The 19,042-nt window shown below is 40.0% G+C and overlaps 1 long non-coding RNA gene across 1 annotated transcript in view; it reads right to left on the bottom strand.

The window, feature by feature from the left end:
- LOC140335093 (uncharacterized) overlaps positions 1–16,853 on the bottom strand; it is a 29,596-nt gene extending 12,743 nt beyond the window's left edge. The window contains exons 1-2 of the long non-coding RNA XR_011921658.1: positions 16,745–16,853; positions 8,027–8,260 (exon numbers count right to left, since the gene is read on the bottom strand). This is a non-coding gene — a long non-coding RNA (uncharacterized lncRNA). The remainder of the gene's footprint in view (positions 1–8,026; positions 8,261–16,744) is intronic.
- Between the last annotated feature and the right edge of the window lie 2,189 nt (positions 16,854–19,042).

Consider the following 19,042-nt stretch of genomic DNA (forward strand, 5'->3'; position numbering starts at 1 on the left):
TGGTGCTCCTGCATTGTCACCCTGTCACATAAGCTGCTAATGCAAACTATAAGTGGCCATTTCACCTCCAATATTGTCACTATCAGAGAACCCACCATGGGAAATATCATGAAGCCATCACTGCTGTGCATGTAGATGACAGAAAAGAAGCTGCAGATGTTAAGTTTTATTTTTAATTTTTTTTTTAATCCATTTTATACCATTCATTGTCCAGGTAATCTCGTAAGAACTTTTTCTTGCAAATCAGGTTCTTTTACTGACCAAAGTCAGGCAAGTAGGAACTTTGTGATAATTGCATAGAAATGAACTCTTCATGTACAATTTGCTTTTACACCATCGGCTCAGTCCTTGGTGAAGTTCTGTTGTCACGACAAATCCAGAGGACAATGCATGACTGTCGACTCTGTGTAGGGATCAAGGTAAAACCTGCTAACAGTGGGTGGCTAGTAAAAAATAATGTTCCTCTGAGGTTTAGGAATATACAAAAGCTGAAGGATGATAGGGTAAGGTCAAACAACATTCCTGGTAGATATATATATATATTTTTAAATGTATTTTTTATTTTTAGCTTTCAGTTTTCACCTCTCTGAAAGAATTTATGATCTTTTAAAGCAGACTTAGATCCAAAGAATAAATATACACCCCAGCTCACCTTGTACAAAGTTAAAGCACAACAAAGCTGAACAATGGCTGGCATGTGGCTTTCTATGCTTCTAAAGCTTTCTAAAAAGCCAGTGGAGACAAAGAGGCCTAAGACTTGTCATAAAGCAAACCTACACTGCCTTGTGTGTGCCCCATTGGTAAGTTAAGCTGTCTATCACTTCAAAGGGATATTATTTTTTGTCTAGTGCCAATGGCTACGTAGTGCCAATGTCCCTCTCAGCATGTGCACTTATCCAGCCATGCTTCCTTAATGCATCCTCACTGCAGTATCCTTACATGTCTATGTCAGGTGTGGAGTGGTGTTGGACTTTAGTGTGATATATTCACAAGGTGGTGCCCACCATTGCCCTGTAGAATAGCAGCTTAGCTGTGCAGGCAGCATTACTTGGCAATGGTACCCATATACAGTGGACTCTTATCTACCAATGTCTTCTGAATCCACAGTTGTGTATAATGTCTAACAACTGCTAGTGGCCAACTGCACCCATCACCTGGTACTGGCTGCAAAAATCTGGCGAACATTTGAGTCGAACACTTTAGATGTGTTTTGTGGTCATCTTTCATCCACATCTGTTGAATCTGATCAGGTGGTACAAGGAAGCGTCCAAGGCATGTGCAGGATTGTACAGAAGACACTATCACCTCGAAAAACTCCAGTTCTCAAATTAGTATAATAGATTTGCTTGACAGTCTACATGGCTAATGGATCGATCATCCACACGAGTAACTGCCTATTTCATTATAGTCCTTACCACTATGATTTATCATTAGATGTTCATTCACTGTGTATAGGATCCACTCTGTCTATAGGGTTTTTATTTGGTATAGGTTTATTTCTCTAGTGGTTGAACTTGATGGACTTATGTCTTTTTTTAACCTAACTGATTATGTAACTATTATCATTTACATAGTCATGTGCAGCAATCTCTGCCATTACCAATAGACCCTGCACCCCTTACAATATATATATAAATACCAGTCATGATCATTTATATATTCATGTGTATCAATCTCTGCCACTACCAATAGATCCTGCACCCCTTACAATATTTATATACCAGTCATGATCATTTATATAGTCATGTGCAGCAATATCTGCCACTACCAATAGATCTTGGCCCCTTAAAATATAAATATACCAGTCATGATCATTTATATAGTCATGTACAGCAATCTCTGCCACTTTCAATAGTTCTGGCACCCCTTACAATATATATATTCACCATTCACGATCATTTATATAGTCATGTTTAGCCATCTCAGCTAGCTTCAGTCTCTGCTTGCTTCTATTCTCCATTATTCCTGTTTTTCCTACTGACGTTGCGTGTTACATAAAGGTAAGTAAGGTATGCTCACTATCCCTGGGGACTCGTTTATCAAACCCATCCAAGTCTCAGTAAATCCAGGACTTTGCAATTTGTACCGAAGCTTAACTTGTCTTGTTTCACACTCTGCACACCTAATACCATAAATCAGCACGCAGCATATTATATTTAACGGTTTCATACCCTCCTCGGGCATTTTGACTTGTTGGCAAAAGCGGTGACACAAATCTTGTAAATCCTGTTTCATAGATGGAGATTTTTGTCAAGGTTTTGTGCTGAGGATGGGTATTTTAGAAAAATATATTTACATATTTACCGCTATGTTGCTGCGTATGTTACCCTGAGCGAAGATAGGAATTAGTGTGAATGCGCTGACATTACGCTTCTCATGTTGTTTCTTTGAAATTTAAAGATATCCCTTTTATCTGCCCAACCATCCAGAGATTTGCAGACCTTTTAGGTGTCTTTCATCCTTTGCATTTCAGTACATTAAAAACTCAATGGATACCACCAAAAAATCCATCATGAAACCTTTTTTGCTGAATTTTTAGAAATTATCTATCTGCTTTTATCCAGTGTGTTTCTGAAACGTTTCTACCAAAACTTTCCATAACACCCCCAAAAATGGGAAAGTTTGAATATTTTACTTATTATTGCTCCATTTTGTGTGTTATGTAGTATAATAGACTGTCTATACCACTGCAACTACTACACTGTGCTATACAATATATACTCTGCATTGCCCTGCTATGTATATTACGCTGTACATCATATACTCTACACTGCCCTAGTGTACTGTGCTGTACATTATATGCTACACATTACTCCATTGTGTACACTACATTATACATACCACTCCACCCTCTGCATTGTGCGGAACATTATATCCTCCACTTTGTACACTGTGAGGTGCATTCTATACTCTAAATCATTCCACTCTGTACATTGTGCTGAATATCATATACTCCATACCTCTCCACTTCAAAATAGACTGCATTGTATCCACTCTGAACCACTCTTCATAGTGCTGTACATCATATACTGCAAAATATTCTACTTTCTAAATAGTGCTATACATCATATACTCCATACCATTACACTTTCTAAATAGTGCTATATTTATTGCTCTATACATAGTGCTGTTCATTATTTTCTCCATACCACCTCACTCTCTCCATAGCGCTGTACATCGTATACTCCATACCACTTTAGTCTATACAAAATGATGTACATCATATACTTTGTACCATTCCCTACAAAGTGCTATACATTATACACTCCATACCTTTCCATTTCCCAAATAGTGCTTTACATTATTTACTCCATATTCTTCTATCCTCTATGTTGTGCTATATGCCATATACTCTTTACCACTCCATTCTCTACATACTTCTATACATCATATACACTATACCACTTTACTCACTAAATAATACTGTACATCATATTCTCTATAGCACTCTAATCTCTTTAAAATGCTATACATCATATACTTCATACCAATCCACTCTATATCTAGTGCTGTTCATTATTTTTCCATACCACCTCACTCTTTGCATAGTTCTATACATAATAAACTCTAGACCACTCCACTATCGACATAGCGCTATTCATATTATACTCCATACCTCTTTACTCTATACAAAATGCTGTACATTATATACTCCATACCACTCCCTACAATGCTATACATTATATACTTCATACCTATTTTCTCTATACATAATGCTGTACAATATATACTCCATACCACTCCCTACGTAGTGCTATACATTATATTCTTCATTCCTAGTTACTCTATACATAATGATGTACATTTTATACTCTATACCACTCCCTACATAGTGCTATACATTATATACGCCATACCTATCCATTTCCCGAATAGAGCTTTACATTATATACTTCATATTGCTTTACTTTCTATGTTGTGCTATATGCCATATACTCTTTACCACTCCATTCCCTACATACTGCTATACATCATATACACTATACTCTTTTACACTCTACATAGTGCTAAACATAATATTCTCTATACCTCTTCAATCTCTTTATAATGCTATACATCATATACTCCACACTGCATAACTCTCTGCACCAATATTTTCTGTAAGGGTGACATTCTTCCCACTGGCCAACAATGTAAGAGACATTCTTCCTATTGACCACCAGGTGAATGTACAGTAAGTTGGGGATATAGTAATTATAGGAACTTCCCTAAGACCCAAAGGTTAATATGGGGAAGTCCCCTATGTTAAAAGGTTGAGAAATGCAGTTCTACAGAATGCTGTATGCTATAAACTTTACCCCCAATCATCACTTTGTTGAAGTTATTTTCCCCCCCTAGAACTTTTTTTGGAATTGAGTATCCTACCGCATTCAATAAAACACAGGCTTTTCCTTGTTTAAAACATTTATATTTGTCACAGCAGCTTCTCCTCAACCCATTCCTAATAACATGCAAATACTAAAAGTCAGCAATCTATAATAAATAAATCATTTCCAATCTTTTAATACATAACTTGTATACATGGTAATTGTTTTTTCCTGCTCACTCAGAGTTCAGCTTTAAATCTAGCAGTGTGAAAAATCTCTCCATCCCATCTCATTTAGATGAGTCTGTTCAGGTGCAGCTGCTACCAATTTTCAGGTTTAGCTATGAGCTATGTGCAGGGAACATGTTTTAATGAGCAGTTTCGTTCAGCTCTTCATTCCTCTTTCTCAAATACTCTGAAAACTGTGAAAATGACAGCAGCAAGTGTTGAAAATCTGCTGTATACCATACATGCAAACAAAGGAGAATGCATTGCAAATGATAAGAGCCGTGCGAGTAATAATCTAATTTTCTATAATACTGGTTCCTGTATTATAAGATCACTAGGGAGCTAAAGGGAGCAAACTCTGGGTCCCGCCGTGCCTTGTTGATGCCTCTGGCTTAAAGGGGGGCGCACAACAGATGGGGTCAGTAACTGCCTTGGTAGATGAGCAATCATTCTGCAGAATGACATTAATTGTGTCACTGTCACTCACCGTGAGCCTTGTGTATCCAAAGGTAGAGAAATATGTACTGTAAAACAGGTAACCAGATATTCGCTCAAATATATATCCTGGTCGGAATCTTCCAGGTCCATATGTTTCAATGGAAGTAATTGATTCCCACTAGGGATTTTCAGATTCCCTGTTTTATAAATAAAGTCCTATGTATTTCTGAAACTGTTGTGCTTAGCTTACATTTTCCAACACAAAAATGTTTGGGTTACAAAAGGATAAAAGTGTGTATAATGAGATAAGGGCAGCCCTCAGAAGATTTGGGGCCCTATCTTAGGTGGACTTCCTGGGCCCCCTGCCCTCATGTCTAAAAGTCCCAGCCAGGGCAGCCATCAGAAATTTCTGGGCCCTATACTAGGTGAACTTCCTGGGCTTCCCGGCCTCATGTCTAAAAGTCCCAGTGCCATCAAAAATGTCTGGGCGTTATACCATATAAGCTTCCTGGGCCTCTGCCCTCATGTGCCAGGTAGGGGGCCCAACAGAAATGTCTTGGCCCTATACCATGTAAACTTCCGGGGCCCCCTGCCCTCATGTCCAAAAGTCCCAGCCAGGGCCGCCATCAGAAATTTCTGTGTTCCATACCATGCATATTTCCTGGGCCCCCTCCTCAATATCTAATAGTTCTAGCAGTGCAAAAGTCAAACTCATTTGATCTGGAACACAGGTACCCATTGTCTCATAGCCCCCACACCTTGACAGTCAAATCTGTGGTATGTTGATACCCCTTATTGAGTTTAAGCGTTTCCAATGCAATGCAAAACCATTTTAGAAAATTGACCTCTTCCAGTTGTTAAAAGCTCTTTTCTTTTCAACATGGCTGTTCTCCTATGCACAAAGCCAGATTCATATAGACATTGAAGATTTGATGAGTTTAGTGTGGAGGAAATTGAGTGGCCTACACAGATTCCTGACCTTGACCCTACAGAATAAATTTTGGATAATGTGGAATTGTGAGCCAGGTCTTTTATTCCAATGTTAGTATCTAAATTTACAAATACCCTTTTGGCTGAATGACTTCAAATTCCAACAGCCACCCTTGAAAATCTTGTGAAAGCCCTCCCAGAGGAGTGGAAGCTGCTATAGCTATGAAGGTGGGGCAATTCCATATTAATAGCCATGGTTTAAGATTGGAATATCCAAAAAGCTCATTTAGGTGTAGTGGTCATGTTTTCACAAACGTTTAGCTATATGGCGTATGATCAGTTGGACTATTAAGTGAATTTGTCCCCTAAATAAGCACAAAACTAGTTCAATTCGAAAAACCAAAATAATTAACAAATAGGTATTTGGTTCATCATTTAGGTAAGAAGGACTTTTTACAGCAATGGACAAAGTTCTCCCTGGAGATCAGTATAGGGTACAGTAGTCGTTTTCCAGCATCTCCCCTGGGAATAGGTTCCCAATGATTGGAATGGATCTATGCACTCAACAACGTTTTACCACGTATTGGAGCACAGGTGCAGGAGGTACTTCAATAAAGTGGCAGCAGAAAACACACAGATCGGGAGACGCAGTACAAGCTGACATTGGGATTATCTCTGAAGAAACGTCAGTAATACCAAACATCTACACTCCACTTGAAAGACATTCTGCATTAAGTATACTCTAAGCTGCGAATGTGCACCTCTCATGAATCCTAACCAGTTAATTAATAAAATTATACATGTTATCGTCAATTATTATCAGCACTCCAAGTGAAATACATCCTATGGTTTACTTACACATTCAGCCAAGTGATACATTGAATATTTTTTTAGCAGATATAAGTATCTTGTATGTATGGTCATGTAGATATTACTAGGGGTAAACAGGAAGGATTCCAAAATGTAAATACTTCTTGGTTTCACCAAAACTGGGCATTGTTTTGTGGTGTATGGCTCGCAATTTCTTCTTTTTTTCTTGTTTGTTTGTTGTTGTAGTATTTTTAGTTGCAGGAATAGCTCTCAGTATTTCTGTTAGTGGTAGCAATACCCCATAGAATGCAAAATTCAGCAAGTGTCATGCCAGCAATGATGAACTCCAGCAACAACCCTAGCAAGTGTCAAGACCAGCAGTGATAAACCCCAACAATAACATCAGCAAAGGTAAGGGCAACTATAAGCCCTGCAAGTGTTATGCCAGCTGTTACTGGTTGCAGAATCTAAGTGATCCCCGGTCTTCACCAGCGCCCCCCCGCAAGGAGTGATAGGCCGGTGACCCTAGTGGCCACCGGACTACTTTGCTGCAAGGGGATCACCAGATCGTGGCCCCCAGGCTCTTCCCACCAGGGGATGACATGGATCAGAAGACGTACGGTTGGGAATGGTGACGAGGCCGGAACATTGCAAGTCAGGGAAACTTGACTGGCCAAGGTCAGGGCAGGCAGCAGGCCAGGCTAGTTCAGGTAACAGGCCCAGGACAGGCAACGGAAAAAGCAAAGTCAAAGGCAGGAAGTGCACTGAGAATCCAGCAATCTGAAACTGTAGAGGTTTAAAAAGGCCCACGAGGCAGTGGCAGGGGAGGACTGAACAATCAGTCGATTGGCTGCAGCATCTACTCTAGAATCCCCTTCAGCTGTGCACAGCTTCTGTGCAGGGGATGCCGATAATGGTGTAAAAATCACTGCTACAGGAATGCAGGTGATGCTGCAGCATGCTGAGCAGATGATCTGCGGGCGGGTTAGTAACACCAGCAATGACCTCTAGAAAGTGTAGGGGCCAGCAATAATAATTTTGGAATTTTGGAAATTTTAGCAATGACATTCTATGACTGTAATCACAACCCCTTCTAAGTATTAGGGTCAGAAATAACCCCTGATAAGTGTCAGGGCCCCCACCTGTTTTCTTTCTACTCTCTCTATATAAAAGGGTGGCTAACCTGTTTTCTTTCTACTTTCTCCCTCTAGTGCCTAGTGGTGTCTGGATAACCAGGTTTAAAGCTCAAATCCCCCCATGATTGCCACCTAAAGTGGAACTGTTGTTAAAAAAACATAACCAAATAACACTTACTTTTACAGGTGAAAAGTTGCGGATCTCTCTGCGATCCTGGTCCAATCTGTCTTGTGCCATCCTGTCTTCCTTCTTCTTCCCAGAGCAAGTTAGACACTGGGGGCCACCATCTTCTTCTTCTGGTGACATCCGATGTCACACCCTGCAGTGCATTTTCTTTTTTTACATTTCGGGAAATCAAGAGGGAAGATGAGGTTTAAATCTGCCACCTTTTTATCCTGACAACACCGGGCACTAGAGAGAAAGCGAGAGAGAGAGAGAGAGTAGAGTTATCCACTATTTTATATAATGTAAAAAAATTGTGATATGCTTTAAGGATTTCTCGGGTCCCCCTTCATCTATTCCCCTGTTACCCGTTCTCTATAATCCATTGGCTAAAGGAGGTGTTCAAAGTATGCCCAGCATCAAGTATAATATGATAAGTGCACACAAGTAACATGCAAAACTTCCAGGAACATATTACTTCAGAATTTACTTTTTTTAGGACCAGATATTTTTTTTTATTATGTCCTGTGTACTTTAGTACTTTCTTTTCACATGACTGTATGCACAAGCTATCAAGATTACTGGCAGTGAAGGAATTCTTTTTAGGAAATGTATATACTGGGAACTGAAAGAAAAGCTGAGACGGGTACTTTGGGCTTTTTGCCTTAAGTATTTTGTCCAAGCATTGAGCTACTTAGTTTCTTCTGGAGCTGCCCACACCATTGTTGGTGTGCCATAGTCATCATCTGTGATGTAAAGGATTAGTTGCTGGTCACAAAAATAAAGGATTAGCTACTGTTCACTAAAATCCCCATTCATCTGACTCCAATTTATTCTTCTTACCAAGAAAAATGTTAGCAAAAGCCATTTTGCAGCTGCTGCATTTAAGTGCTACAAAGTCATTTATGTTATATAACATCTGTGGGTCTTGAAGATTGGTATTGAGCACTTCTGATTTAAAATGTGGGAAAAGTCCAAGAGAAGCAATCATGAATGTTCTGGACCACTAGGAGGCTCTCCTGGCTTGCAGTATGATTACTAAAAATGAAAATACACATAGAAGACTGCAGACTTTAATATTGTGATTTATTTTATAATGCCAAATAATTCAAAGCTCTGTTTTCAATACCCTCTACTTAAATCTTATCACTATTAGATATGTCTTGCTTTTTTCTGGAAGTGTAACTGGTCAAATCACTGTGCTACTGACACTGTAATAAGCGGCTGTTAGTATAGTTGTGAGTACAAACACATAAAAGGTGCCATCTGCTTAATTATTAATCATTTCATATTATAAGTTCTATTATACCAGGAATTAGATTTGTTTAATGTTTTTATGGATAACATGGGAGCTGTTAGAATTAGGCATTGAGAATAATATGCATAATGTTACAGCGACTCTTCAAAACACAGGTGAGAGGGGACAGGTGGAGGTAAAAGGTTGACTTTTAAGTTTAATTTAAGTTCCAACATAGCATTGCTGCCAATATTTCACATGATTAAGAGTGACATTTGAGCACTTACACAGCAGCTTTGGTTGAAAAAAAATCAGCATCTGCACATGTGACGCAGTGAGCAACTATACCATACTAGAGAACCGTGAGTACTAATACCACTTACTGCAGCCCCTATTCATTCTAAATGGGGCTGCTGCAGAGAGACACTATGTGTAGCACCCCCCCAGCGGAAGCGGTTCCTGGAAGTAAAAGCACCACAACCTCATTCCCAGATTTTTTTTTTATTTGATTATTTTAAAAATCATATCTGGCCACTTACTAAAACTGATTGCTACAGTTTATTAGGTACAAGCAGCAATGCTCTGTGATTCATCGCTGTCAACTCCTTGTTTAATAATGTAATTAGTGTAAAGAAGAAGACAAAGCAGACGGAGCATTATCCAGGATCGGGGTCAGAAAATCCATCTTAATGATTACAATACAGGCCAGTGATAGATGGACTGTAACTCATTGCGAATGACTAGGATTAGATATGCTTGTCCATACCTGCTCATTGGTTGTATTCCCATCCTTCTGCCCATTTAGTAAATAAGAAATGGTCCATCAACAAGGCAAGGAATTCATGTGTCTGTGCTGACAATGATTTAGCCATAAAAAGGGCCTCTTTGTATTGCTTACAGAAGAGATGTTGTTTAAGTGTTGGCGCCAGAAGGTCAGGAAATGTATTTTTGCATCATGGAAAATGAATGGGGAACTATCATTTATATTTTTATTAAGCTTCAGACAGAGACAAGAGGGTGATCTGCTTAAAGGAAACCCATAATGAGAAGTGTAAAGTGATTGCTGAGCTCTGTTTCTGGGAATATTAGGTCCTTAGCTTGGTGGCTTTAATATTTTCTGAACGAGCATAGCGAAAAAACAGTTTATTGGCTTCAATCCAAACCCAAAATCTGCCACCATGCCAAACCCCCAACTGCACTGGTTCTCTGGTATCTGGCATGTCAACTATATCTTGTCTGTAAAGTTCCAGCACTAAAGTTTCTTCCCAGAACAAAGGGCAAGGGTATGTAACCACCGACCCCAATGCAAGGCAGGTACTGGGAGAAAAAGCGTGAAACACCAAAGATTTTGGGGTCCAAAAATATTTAATTTATCATAAAAGTCCAAAGGCAATAAGCCAACATGTTACAATGACTGTAAAGTTCCCCTTCATCAGGGCTTAAACTGGTTTGAAAGAAATGTTAGCCAAAATGGGTTAATGGAAAGTTCATTCAACTTAATATAAACATTTTATTCCAAAGGCATGCAGGTTGTGAACGAGAATTTACACTGACATCAATGCTGGGGCATCCTACTCCCACTGACTGTCATTTTTATTCCCAATGATACCAATATAGGAGTAATTTTACTCCCACTGACACCAATCAATGGTTTATTTTTTTTCCCAGTGATACCAATATATAGGTCATTTTCACTCCAATTGGCGCCAATGTAAAGTGCATTATTGCAACACCAATGTAAGGGGAATCCTACCTACATAGGAGTATATTTTTCTAACCCTCAGCACCAATGTAAAGGGAAGTCTTTTTTTCCATCTATACCAAAGCAGCTTTTCCTACTGACTACCAATGTAAAGGGCCATTCCTTCCATTGACAGTTGTCACCAGTACAGTTGGTTCCCCAGTCCCTGTAGGATGTTGGATCATCCTCGTTTCTTATCATTGGACAAAAATCACCAGGAAAGGTGAGAAACACCTTGGTGAAATTCCATTAGAACTTGTATCTATTCCCCATTATATTTAAAACTAGTAAAATATTTTAGCTAGAACCTTTAACATGCTCCCCCAATTTTGGAGCAGAGCCAAGCCATCGATTCGCCTCCACAAATCCGAAAACCTCCACCATCCACAGTGTAACTGAACGATATTGAAAAGAGCTGCCAGGAAATAGGAAACTGTTGATTAGCATCAGCAAGGCTTTCGGTGCAGTCTATAGCTGGAAAATTTAATGAGTTTTCAAATTAGCGAGACTTACAGAAAATCAATACCGGGTGACAGTACCGCCATAGGCGGATAAACCATTGCATTTTCTTGCATTGATCTGAGCAGTGCAACTTCTATGACTACATTTGGTACATTATTAATGGGGAGATTGCAAGGGATTTCGCAACTGCAATGTAACAGAGAGAGGGGTAGAATTAAATGATGAATTGAGCAGCAGTTCAATGGGGGTAGAATAAAAAGCATGTTAAAAATAAGGCGAGCTCACAGCCAATCAGAGTTTTACCTTCCAGTGCCAAATATTAGAATGATTGAAAGGTATTGCTGGTTGCTAAGTGTTTGTTATATTTAAACCCCATGAACCCCTACATGCCTGTGTGGGACATCATCCTGGCCAAATTAGGAGCACAGCCTTAGGTGCCAACGCTCTTGTTCCACAGTACAGCGTTGTCACCCTTAATCAGCATGAGAAAAAGAAAAAGAAAAATCTTTTACAAATTGCCCCTGCTGCATAATATTCCATTCTTGTTCTTGGCTTTGGCTACATTCTATTTTCTCAATTACTTGCCTTGTGTGTATAGAGTGACCCCTGAGATGGAGTTAAAGCATCTCATCCATTTTCTGCTCTACCCATTCTTGCTTTCTATACACTTTACTTTATCTATTACTCTAAGGAATTATTAAGTGCTTCCCATGTGTATAGCGTGACCCCTGAGAGAGTGTTGAAGCGGCTTCTCCATTTTCTGCTAATAGACCATCTTGTGCAGTAAGGGTAACAAGCACAATGAACTCCCTACTATTCCATCTTCCATTTTTGCCGGTGTCCTGTAGGTCAGAGGAGTCAGGGGCTATAGATCTTGAAAAAGCTAAGAAGAACTATTTCAGGGTATAACTAAGATGTATTGGAATCAATGTGGCCAGTGGCAGACACAACAGCGGCCCCTGTGCGAAATTGACGAGTGACCCCCCCCCCCAGACAACCTCCCCTCTCTACACCACCCGAATATCTATCTTTATCTCCCCTGCTGTCTTCTCTTTTTGCCATTCCTGCCTTTCTTTCTCTTTTTACCCCCCATCTCCTTCCCCATTTTTTTCTCGCCCCCCCCCATAAAACTTCCATTCCAATCTCTATCTCTCCCTTTCTCTTCTCTCCCTCTTTTTCTCTCTTCCTCCTTTTCTTTTTTTCTGTTTCTACCCTTCTACCCTTACTGCCTGAAGCCAATAGCTACTTGCAGGGCTCCAAGAGTGTACAGTCTGCAGGTTGCAGTGGCCCTTGCACCAGCTTGTATTGTCTTTGCCTGCAAGCCACCCTAAATAAAGTGGATCTATCAGCACATATATAAACGGGTGGCAAACCCTTTTTTATAAAGAAAAAACATTTTTATTAGTATATGTTTTTAATTTTACTGGGAACCCCCTCTATATATAAATCACGTATCCCAGGAGGTTTCAGGATGCTCCTTCGGCGTATGCTCACACTCAGACATGTGCAGTAGGAGCTTTCCCACAATGCCCAGTGCCTAGTTGACCCCAGAAGGAAGAAAGAAGATGGAACCAGACAGACTAACTAGACTGAGAGGGATCAGCGGCTTTCCACCAGTGTTTTTTTTCTGATAGTTTCACTTTAACAGCTGGCAGCATCTGCCCTCAATGTACAGTCCACGCCACTAGTCAACTTGCAGGAAAAAACTGTGCATGTTACAGCAGGGGCCCATGCTAGCTAAAGACTGTCCAGGGGCCCCTGAATGTTGTCATTATTGCTTCTGACTGGTGAACAAGTTAAGAAAAAATCAACCAAAATGAAGGAATTCTCCCTTTTAGGCCGCTGTCACTTTAAAATATGTCCCCATTGGAAGATTTCTCTCACCTCTACTATTTTAAAATTCCTCTCACTTTCCTTTCCTGTAATTCACCACTACAAAAGTTTCTTAAATCTCTTTGTCTAGAGATACACTTGAAAACATATAATAGAGGTACAGAAGTGACAAGGGGCACCTATACTCTACATTGGATGCTATTGCTATAGAAACCAGAAGGCCAAGAATGTCACATGACTAAACAAGCTGTCAGGTTGAATTGCAGGGAACCCCACATACATTTCCACTTATAGAAACCTACAAATTGAAATGAACTTGCTGCTTCTATTTAGGTTTCAGAAGGAATTAAAGCTGCTCATAGAGCAACCCAATCCTCCAATCTCCTTTTCATCCATCAGCACTTGTATTGGCTTACCCAGTTGGGTATAAACTAACCTGCGGCCTCCCCGTGCCTACCAACAACATCACAGAGTTGCCATGATGGATGAGGGCAAAGAGGGCACCATCAGACAGCACCATCTATTGGGAAACCATTACACTGCACTCCAACTGATAGAAAGATCTCTACCCCCCACAAAGATCTCAATCTTCACAATGAGAAATTGTCTATCATTTTGCTGGAGAGAAGATGATGAAGAAGACTATCACCAGTCATCATTAAGACCTTCAGGACATAGTAGCCCTGTTTCCCATGCCTCCATAACTCCATTGGTGGTACTAGGACTAATGCCACTCCAACATTCACAGACAGTAGGGCCTACAATGCTTCTACTAGTTCAATGGAAGCTGACTTAGACATTTAGACCCTTGCCTCAGCCAAAGCTAGGTTCATGTTGGATGGTTGCACAGCTCATAGTGCCCCATCTATTTCTCTGAAATCTGACTTGGACCCTAAGACCCTTGCCTGGGCTAAGGCTGGGCCAATGACAGACATTTGCAGGGCCCATCGGTCTCCAATCTATGGATTCGGCCACTCCTCTAGACTTATACAGCAAAACCCTTGTCCCAGGCTGGGTTAATGATGTATGGTTGCAGAGCTCATAGCTCCCCAGCCTCTAATTCAGCTAATTCTCCGAAACCCGACATGCACACTAAGATCTTTGCCTCGGCTTAGGCTGGGCCAATGACAGATATTTGTGGGACTTCCATGAATTTGGCCACGCTTCTAGACTTGGACAGCAAAACCTTTGCCTTGGCTGCGGCTGGGTTAATGACTGATGGTTGTAGAGCTCAAAGCTCCCCATCCATTGATTCAGCTAATTCTCTGAAACTTGTCCTGAGACACTAAGACCCTTCCCACTGCCGACCTCCTAGGAGCAAGCATCTTCTAACGCTGCAGGCAGCGTCCCTTAACTTAAATAATTATTTTTTTAATCATTTTTTTTATTATCTAATAAATAAAAAAAACTTTATTTTACTGTGTTTTATGCTTTATTCTTTTTAATATTCTATTGTCTGGAATGCCACACTATATAGTACATGAGAGTGGTGTAAGTTAGAGCTAGTGATAAATATTGTAATAAAATAAATATGGACTTATGTAAGGAAGGCTATAACCACCAACTTTTTGAGTTAATTGGAAAACTCCTAAACAAAGTATTGTTACCAAATTGGTGGGGATTTCAGGGGTACCTTTGGGAAAATGTCCCAAACATATAAAAGAGGCATGTTGTTTTTCCATAAATCAATGTTAAAGTATAGTCAGGAATACCTGAATACCAATATTTTTCAGTACCAGCCAGCAATTTTTTACATTTTAAAAAGATAGAATTGTCAACAAGGGGATCAGGAGAACCCATAGGAGAACCCATATGTTTTGTTATTTTAAGCACAGGTGTAAAACACTTTTTTTAAAAAAAAAATAATGGTTATTTAACATCACCTAATAACATCAAAATACTTTCATTTACATATATTTTTATTTATTTATTTTTTTTATAAATTTTGGTATAAGTTAGCCTTTACATTCATATTTATATTTTATTTTTAAATTTTTATTGCTATGTCCCTGCAATAAAACAAACTTACCTGATGTTTGCTGATGATTGAATCTTCTATTCAATGTACGCATGTGCAGCTCAGTGTACAATGATGGCATATGCAGTTGCCGGAAAAGTAATGCGAATGGAATATAGGGGAACGTAGGTAGAGGGCCTGCATGACTTTGTGCACAGGAGGAGCAGAATGGAAAATGTTAAAGGAACAGGGGAAGTGTTCTGAGGGGCAGACGGAAAAAGCGATTGGTGGTAGAGAATTTGGGGTTGGAGGGTAGAGAGAGGTAAAGTAAGGAAACAAGAAATAGGGGGTCTCTCTTTCCAGGACAGCAAGGAGGAAAGGGATCTGTCCTTCCTCCTAATAGGTTGTAGAAGAATGGGGGTTTGGGGTTTGTTATTAAGGTTGGCGGTTTGAGGTCCTTAAGGAAGTGTTTTTGGTTTATGGTTGGGTAAACCCATCTATGGTATGGTAGTTAGGAGGTGGTGTACCCAAAAAGTGGGTATATGGGTGTTGGTGGGCTGCAAGAATTTATATTGGTTCACAAGGCGCTGTACGCGGGAACAATAATATCATGGCAGACCCTTCTGGGCAGAAGGATTTAGGGTCTTCAAGGACCTGCAACCTGAGGATACAGTGTTAGGGTATTGTTATATTTTAATATAATGTTATAATTATTTGCCACTAGGCCGTTTCAGGGGTAGTCAGGAGCATACTAGGCCGGACTCTCTCTTAAGTCTTGCCTTAATGGCTCCACCCCCACCAGGAACTCCCCCTAAAGGGAAATCCCTCTCCTCCGCAATGCATATGGAGGAGAGGGAATGTTCCCTATTTACCCCAGCATTGGAAGTGTTAACGCGGGCCGTGGTAATAGAGAACAGAACCACAACATGGAGGCCCAAGAGCCACATGTGGCTCTGGAGCTCCGGCGGCTCCGGCTCTGGTAGTTTGTTCCGGCTCCGACGCGGATTGCCGGCCTGGGATTAAAGGCCGGAGTTTGCCCACCTCTGTTATATGGTTATTTCAGATTGGTTATTTTGGTTAATAAAATGTGTTGGATAATAAGCGTCTGCAAAGCCCAGGGGAAGCCCAGGGGAAGATGATGGCGAGGGGAGTTTAGCCCTGCTTTAGGTCAATCAAAAACATTTTTTTTAAACACGACCCTTTCATCCATTCACAAATTCCATTCCTTGGAAACCTTCCATGTAAAAATCCGCAAATTGCAGCCTGTCTAATTACATTCCAGGATATTAATTTGTCCCCTGAGCTTTGTTTATCTTGTTAAGTCTCCCATGCAAAAAGCAAGATTGAGCGTAGGAGACAGTGAGCGAGCTGACAGTGCATCTTCTTCCAATATTAATTGCAAGCTACACATAAACAGCGGGGGTATGAATGGGATTCTAAGGAAGGGTACAGAAAATTACACAGGATTAATAATATTAAAAAAAGAAAAAGACTTAATATTACCCAGAAGCCTCCACAGCAGGACAAAGGGACGACATGGAATCCAAGAATTTATTTGTGTGGCAGAATCAAAGGCTTTATGAATTAATTCCAGTGTTCAAGGAGAGTGAATTGGATTATTATGCGTCGCATGTTTTGCAGCCAAAATCAAAGGCAGCAACAAAGTATCTTATTAAGGAGGGGTGTTCTTGTTCATCAAGAGCGAGCGGCACAATGCGATCATTTTCCTTCCTTTCTCCAACGCTAATGAAACTATTACCTGCCTTCCCGGAGCAAATGGGACGGCTTTTTCAACATTTTAACACTAGAGATCGTCAATAGGACTTAGAAACCTCAAAAATGTAAAAAAAAAAGTTTGGTCTAAAATGATTGGAAGCGTGCAGGTTTTCTTATAAAAGATTGATGTTCTTCTGTAATCAAAATGAAACATTTAGAAACAATTGTAAAAACATTGCTGACCACATAATTCAGCAGCTTCCAGCAGATTCCAGGGTTCCTCTAGCATTGAACCTTTCACGTCAGTTTAAGTGACACCAATGACCTTTTTTCTATCTGTAAGGGTGACATTCTTGCTAATGGCCAGTAATGTAAGAGGAATTCTTCCTACTGTCCTCCATACTAATGTATTGTGAGCTGTGGATATAAAAATTATAGAAGGGGTTCTCAGAAGACCTGATATTTCATGGGTTCTCCCAAGGTTGAGAAAGGCTGCTGGTGTTTTTTATTATTTCTGGGTGAACACTAGAGGGCAGCAGAGTGGCTGCAACTTTAGCTTTTCACCCATAAGAAAACATATTATCATATCAATGTGGTTGGCTACATGTGTAGTATCAGCTCTCTACATTACAATGGGGTGGCAACAAATAAAGACATTCCCAATGAAGCATGATTTGTAGCCGCAGGTATAGGATAGAAAGTTTTTATGGGGATAAATATTTTTAGTACAACAGTAAAAGAAATGCAACATAAAATAAATATAATATATAATTGTGTTATCTTTAAACCAGTGCTGGAAACTCATGATGATCCTGGATGATGTCTGAACAAAGATGCTGCTGGTACTAAACCAATCACTGCTGCCCCATTGGGTTGCTCTGGGTAGATGCTACCTATAGAATCTCCTTTGAGGCAACAGTTCACTAGCTCGGGGAATTGATGACTGCCCAAAACCTCACCGCCAGCCTTACACTCTCTAAGCCAATGGACCTGATTTAAAGCTCCCCAACACTGGAGAAGATAGTCTATCACGGGAGAACCTGGGTGATCCAGCAAACCTAGAATGGATTTCTTAAAAATCATTGGCTATTAGTCATCAGAATACTTTCAAGGTTTGCTGGATCACCCAGGTTCTCCCACGATAGTCTATTTTCACCAGTCTTGGAGAGCTTTAATAAATCAGGCAAAATGACAGAAACATCCTTACCTTGAAGCTGAGCTCCAGGCAAACATCTATATTTATAAATTATTCACCCATCAATTTGGCTGTTGGATCAATCACAGCCATTGGAATCCTTGTGTATTGATCACTTGATTGCATATTAAATAGAGGCTCACTCTGTCACCTAGTGGCCAGATTTAAAAGTGCACAACAGTCACAATAGTAAATGCTGTATCTTCTATCGAATAAATGGCTGAATCCTGGCCAAATTGACGGGTGAATAAGTTATAAATACAGCCCTAAATACAGGGATGAAATGCGTATATGAGAGCTATTTAACCCACTAAAGGATTCAAATTTCCCCATCTAGATTTGCCTAGAGTGAAGCAGCATAATAATTACTCATCTCTCAATTTTACACCCCCGTGAGCACTACAGCAAACCTGATTGGCTACTGGCTACTTTTGCTGCTTCTCTTTCAGACCCTTAGAGCCTTGCCTACTTGCATTAACATATTTATATTTATATAATATTTAAAATGAATACAGCTTTATATTTGCACAGAATTCATTTCTTTTTTTTTAAACCTTATTTGATTTTGTTCTGCCGCTGGAATTTGACATTTTCTTCAATAATTCATTTTCTTGCTGCGACTGTTCACTCTCCACCTAACGTCCCATCCTGTTTTATTTCCCCTCGGATAGTAATTATCACGGCGTAATTGCTTTGCCAAACAAATCACTATGGAGCACAATAAGTGGCGGATAAGATTTGGGAGTGTGGCTGTCACGCTGAGACAAGTGGCACGTTTTTGGGTTTTCCATTAGTGAGATTCTGCTCCGGCTTGGAGCGAAAAGAGAATTTTAACAAGGGGAAGCTCAAACATTTTATGCGTTGCCCACACCGGCTGTGGTGAGAGCTGA

This window comes from Pyxicephalus adspersus, chromosome 7 (assembly GCF_032062135.1).
Source record: "Pyxicephalus adspersus chromosome 7, UCB_Pads_2.0, whole genome shotgun sequence".
Lineage (NCBI taxonomy): Eukaryota > Metazoa > Chordata > Amphibia > Anura > Pyxicephalidae > Pyxicephalus > Pyxicephalus adspersus.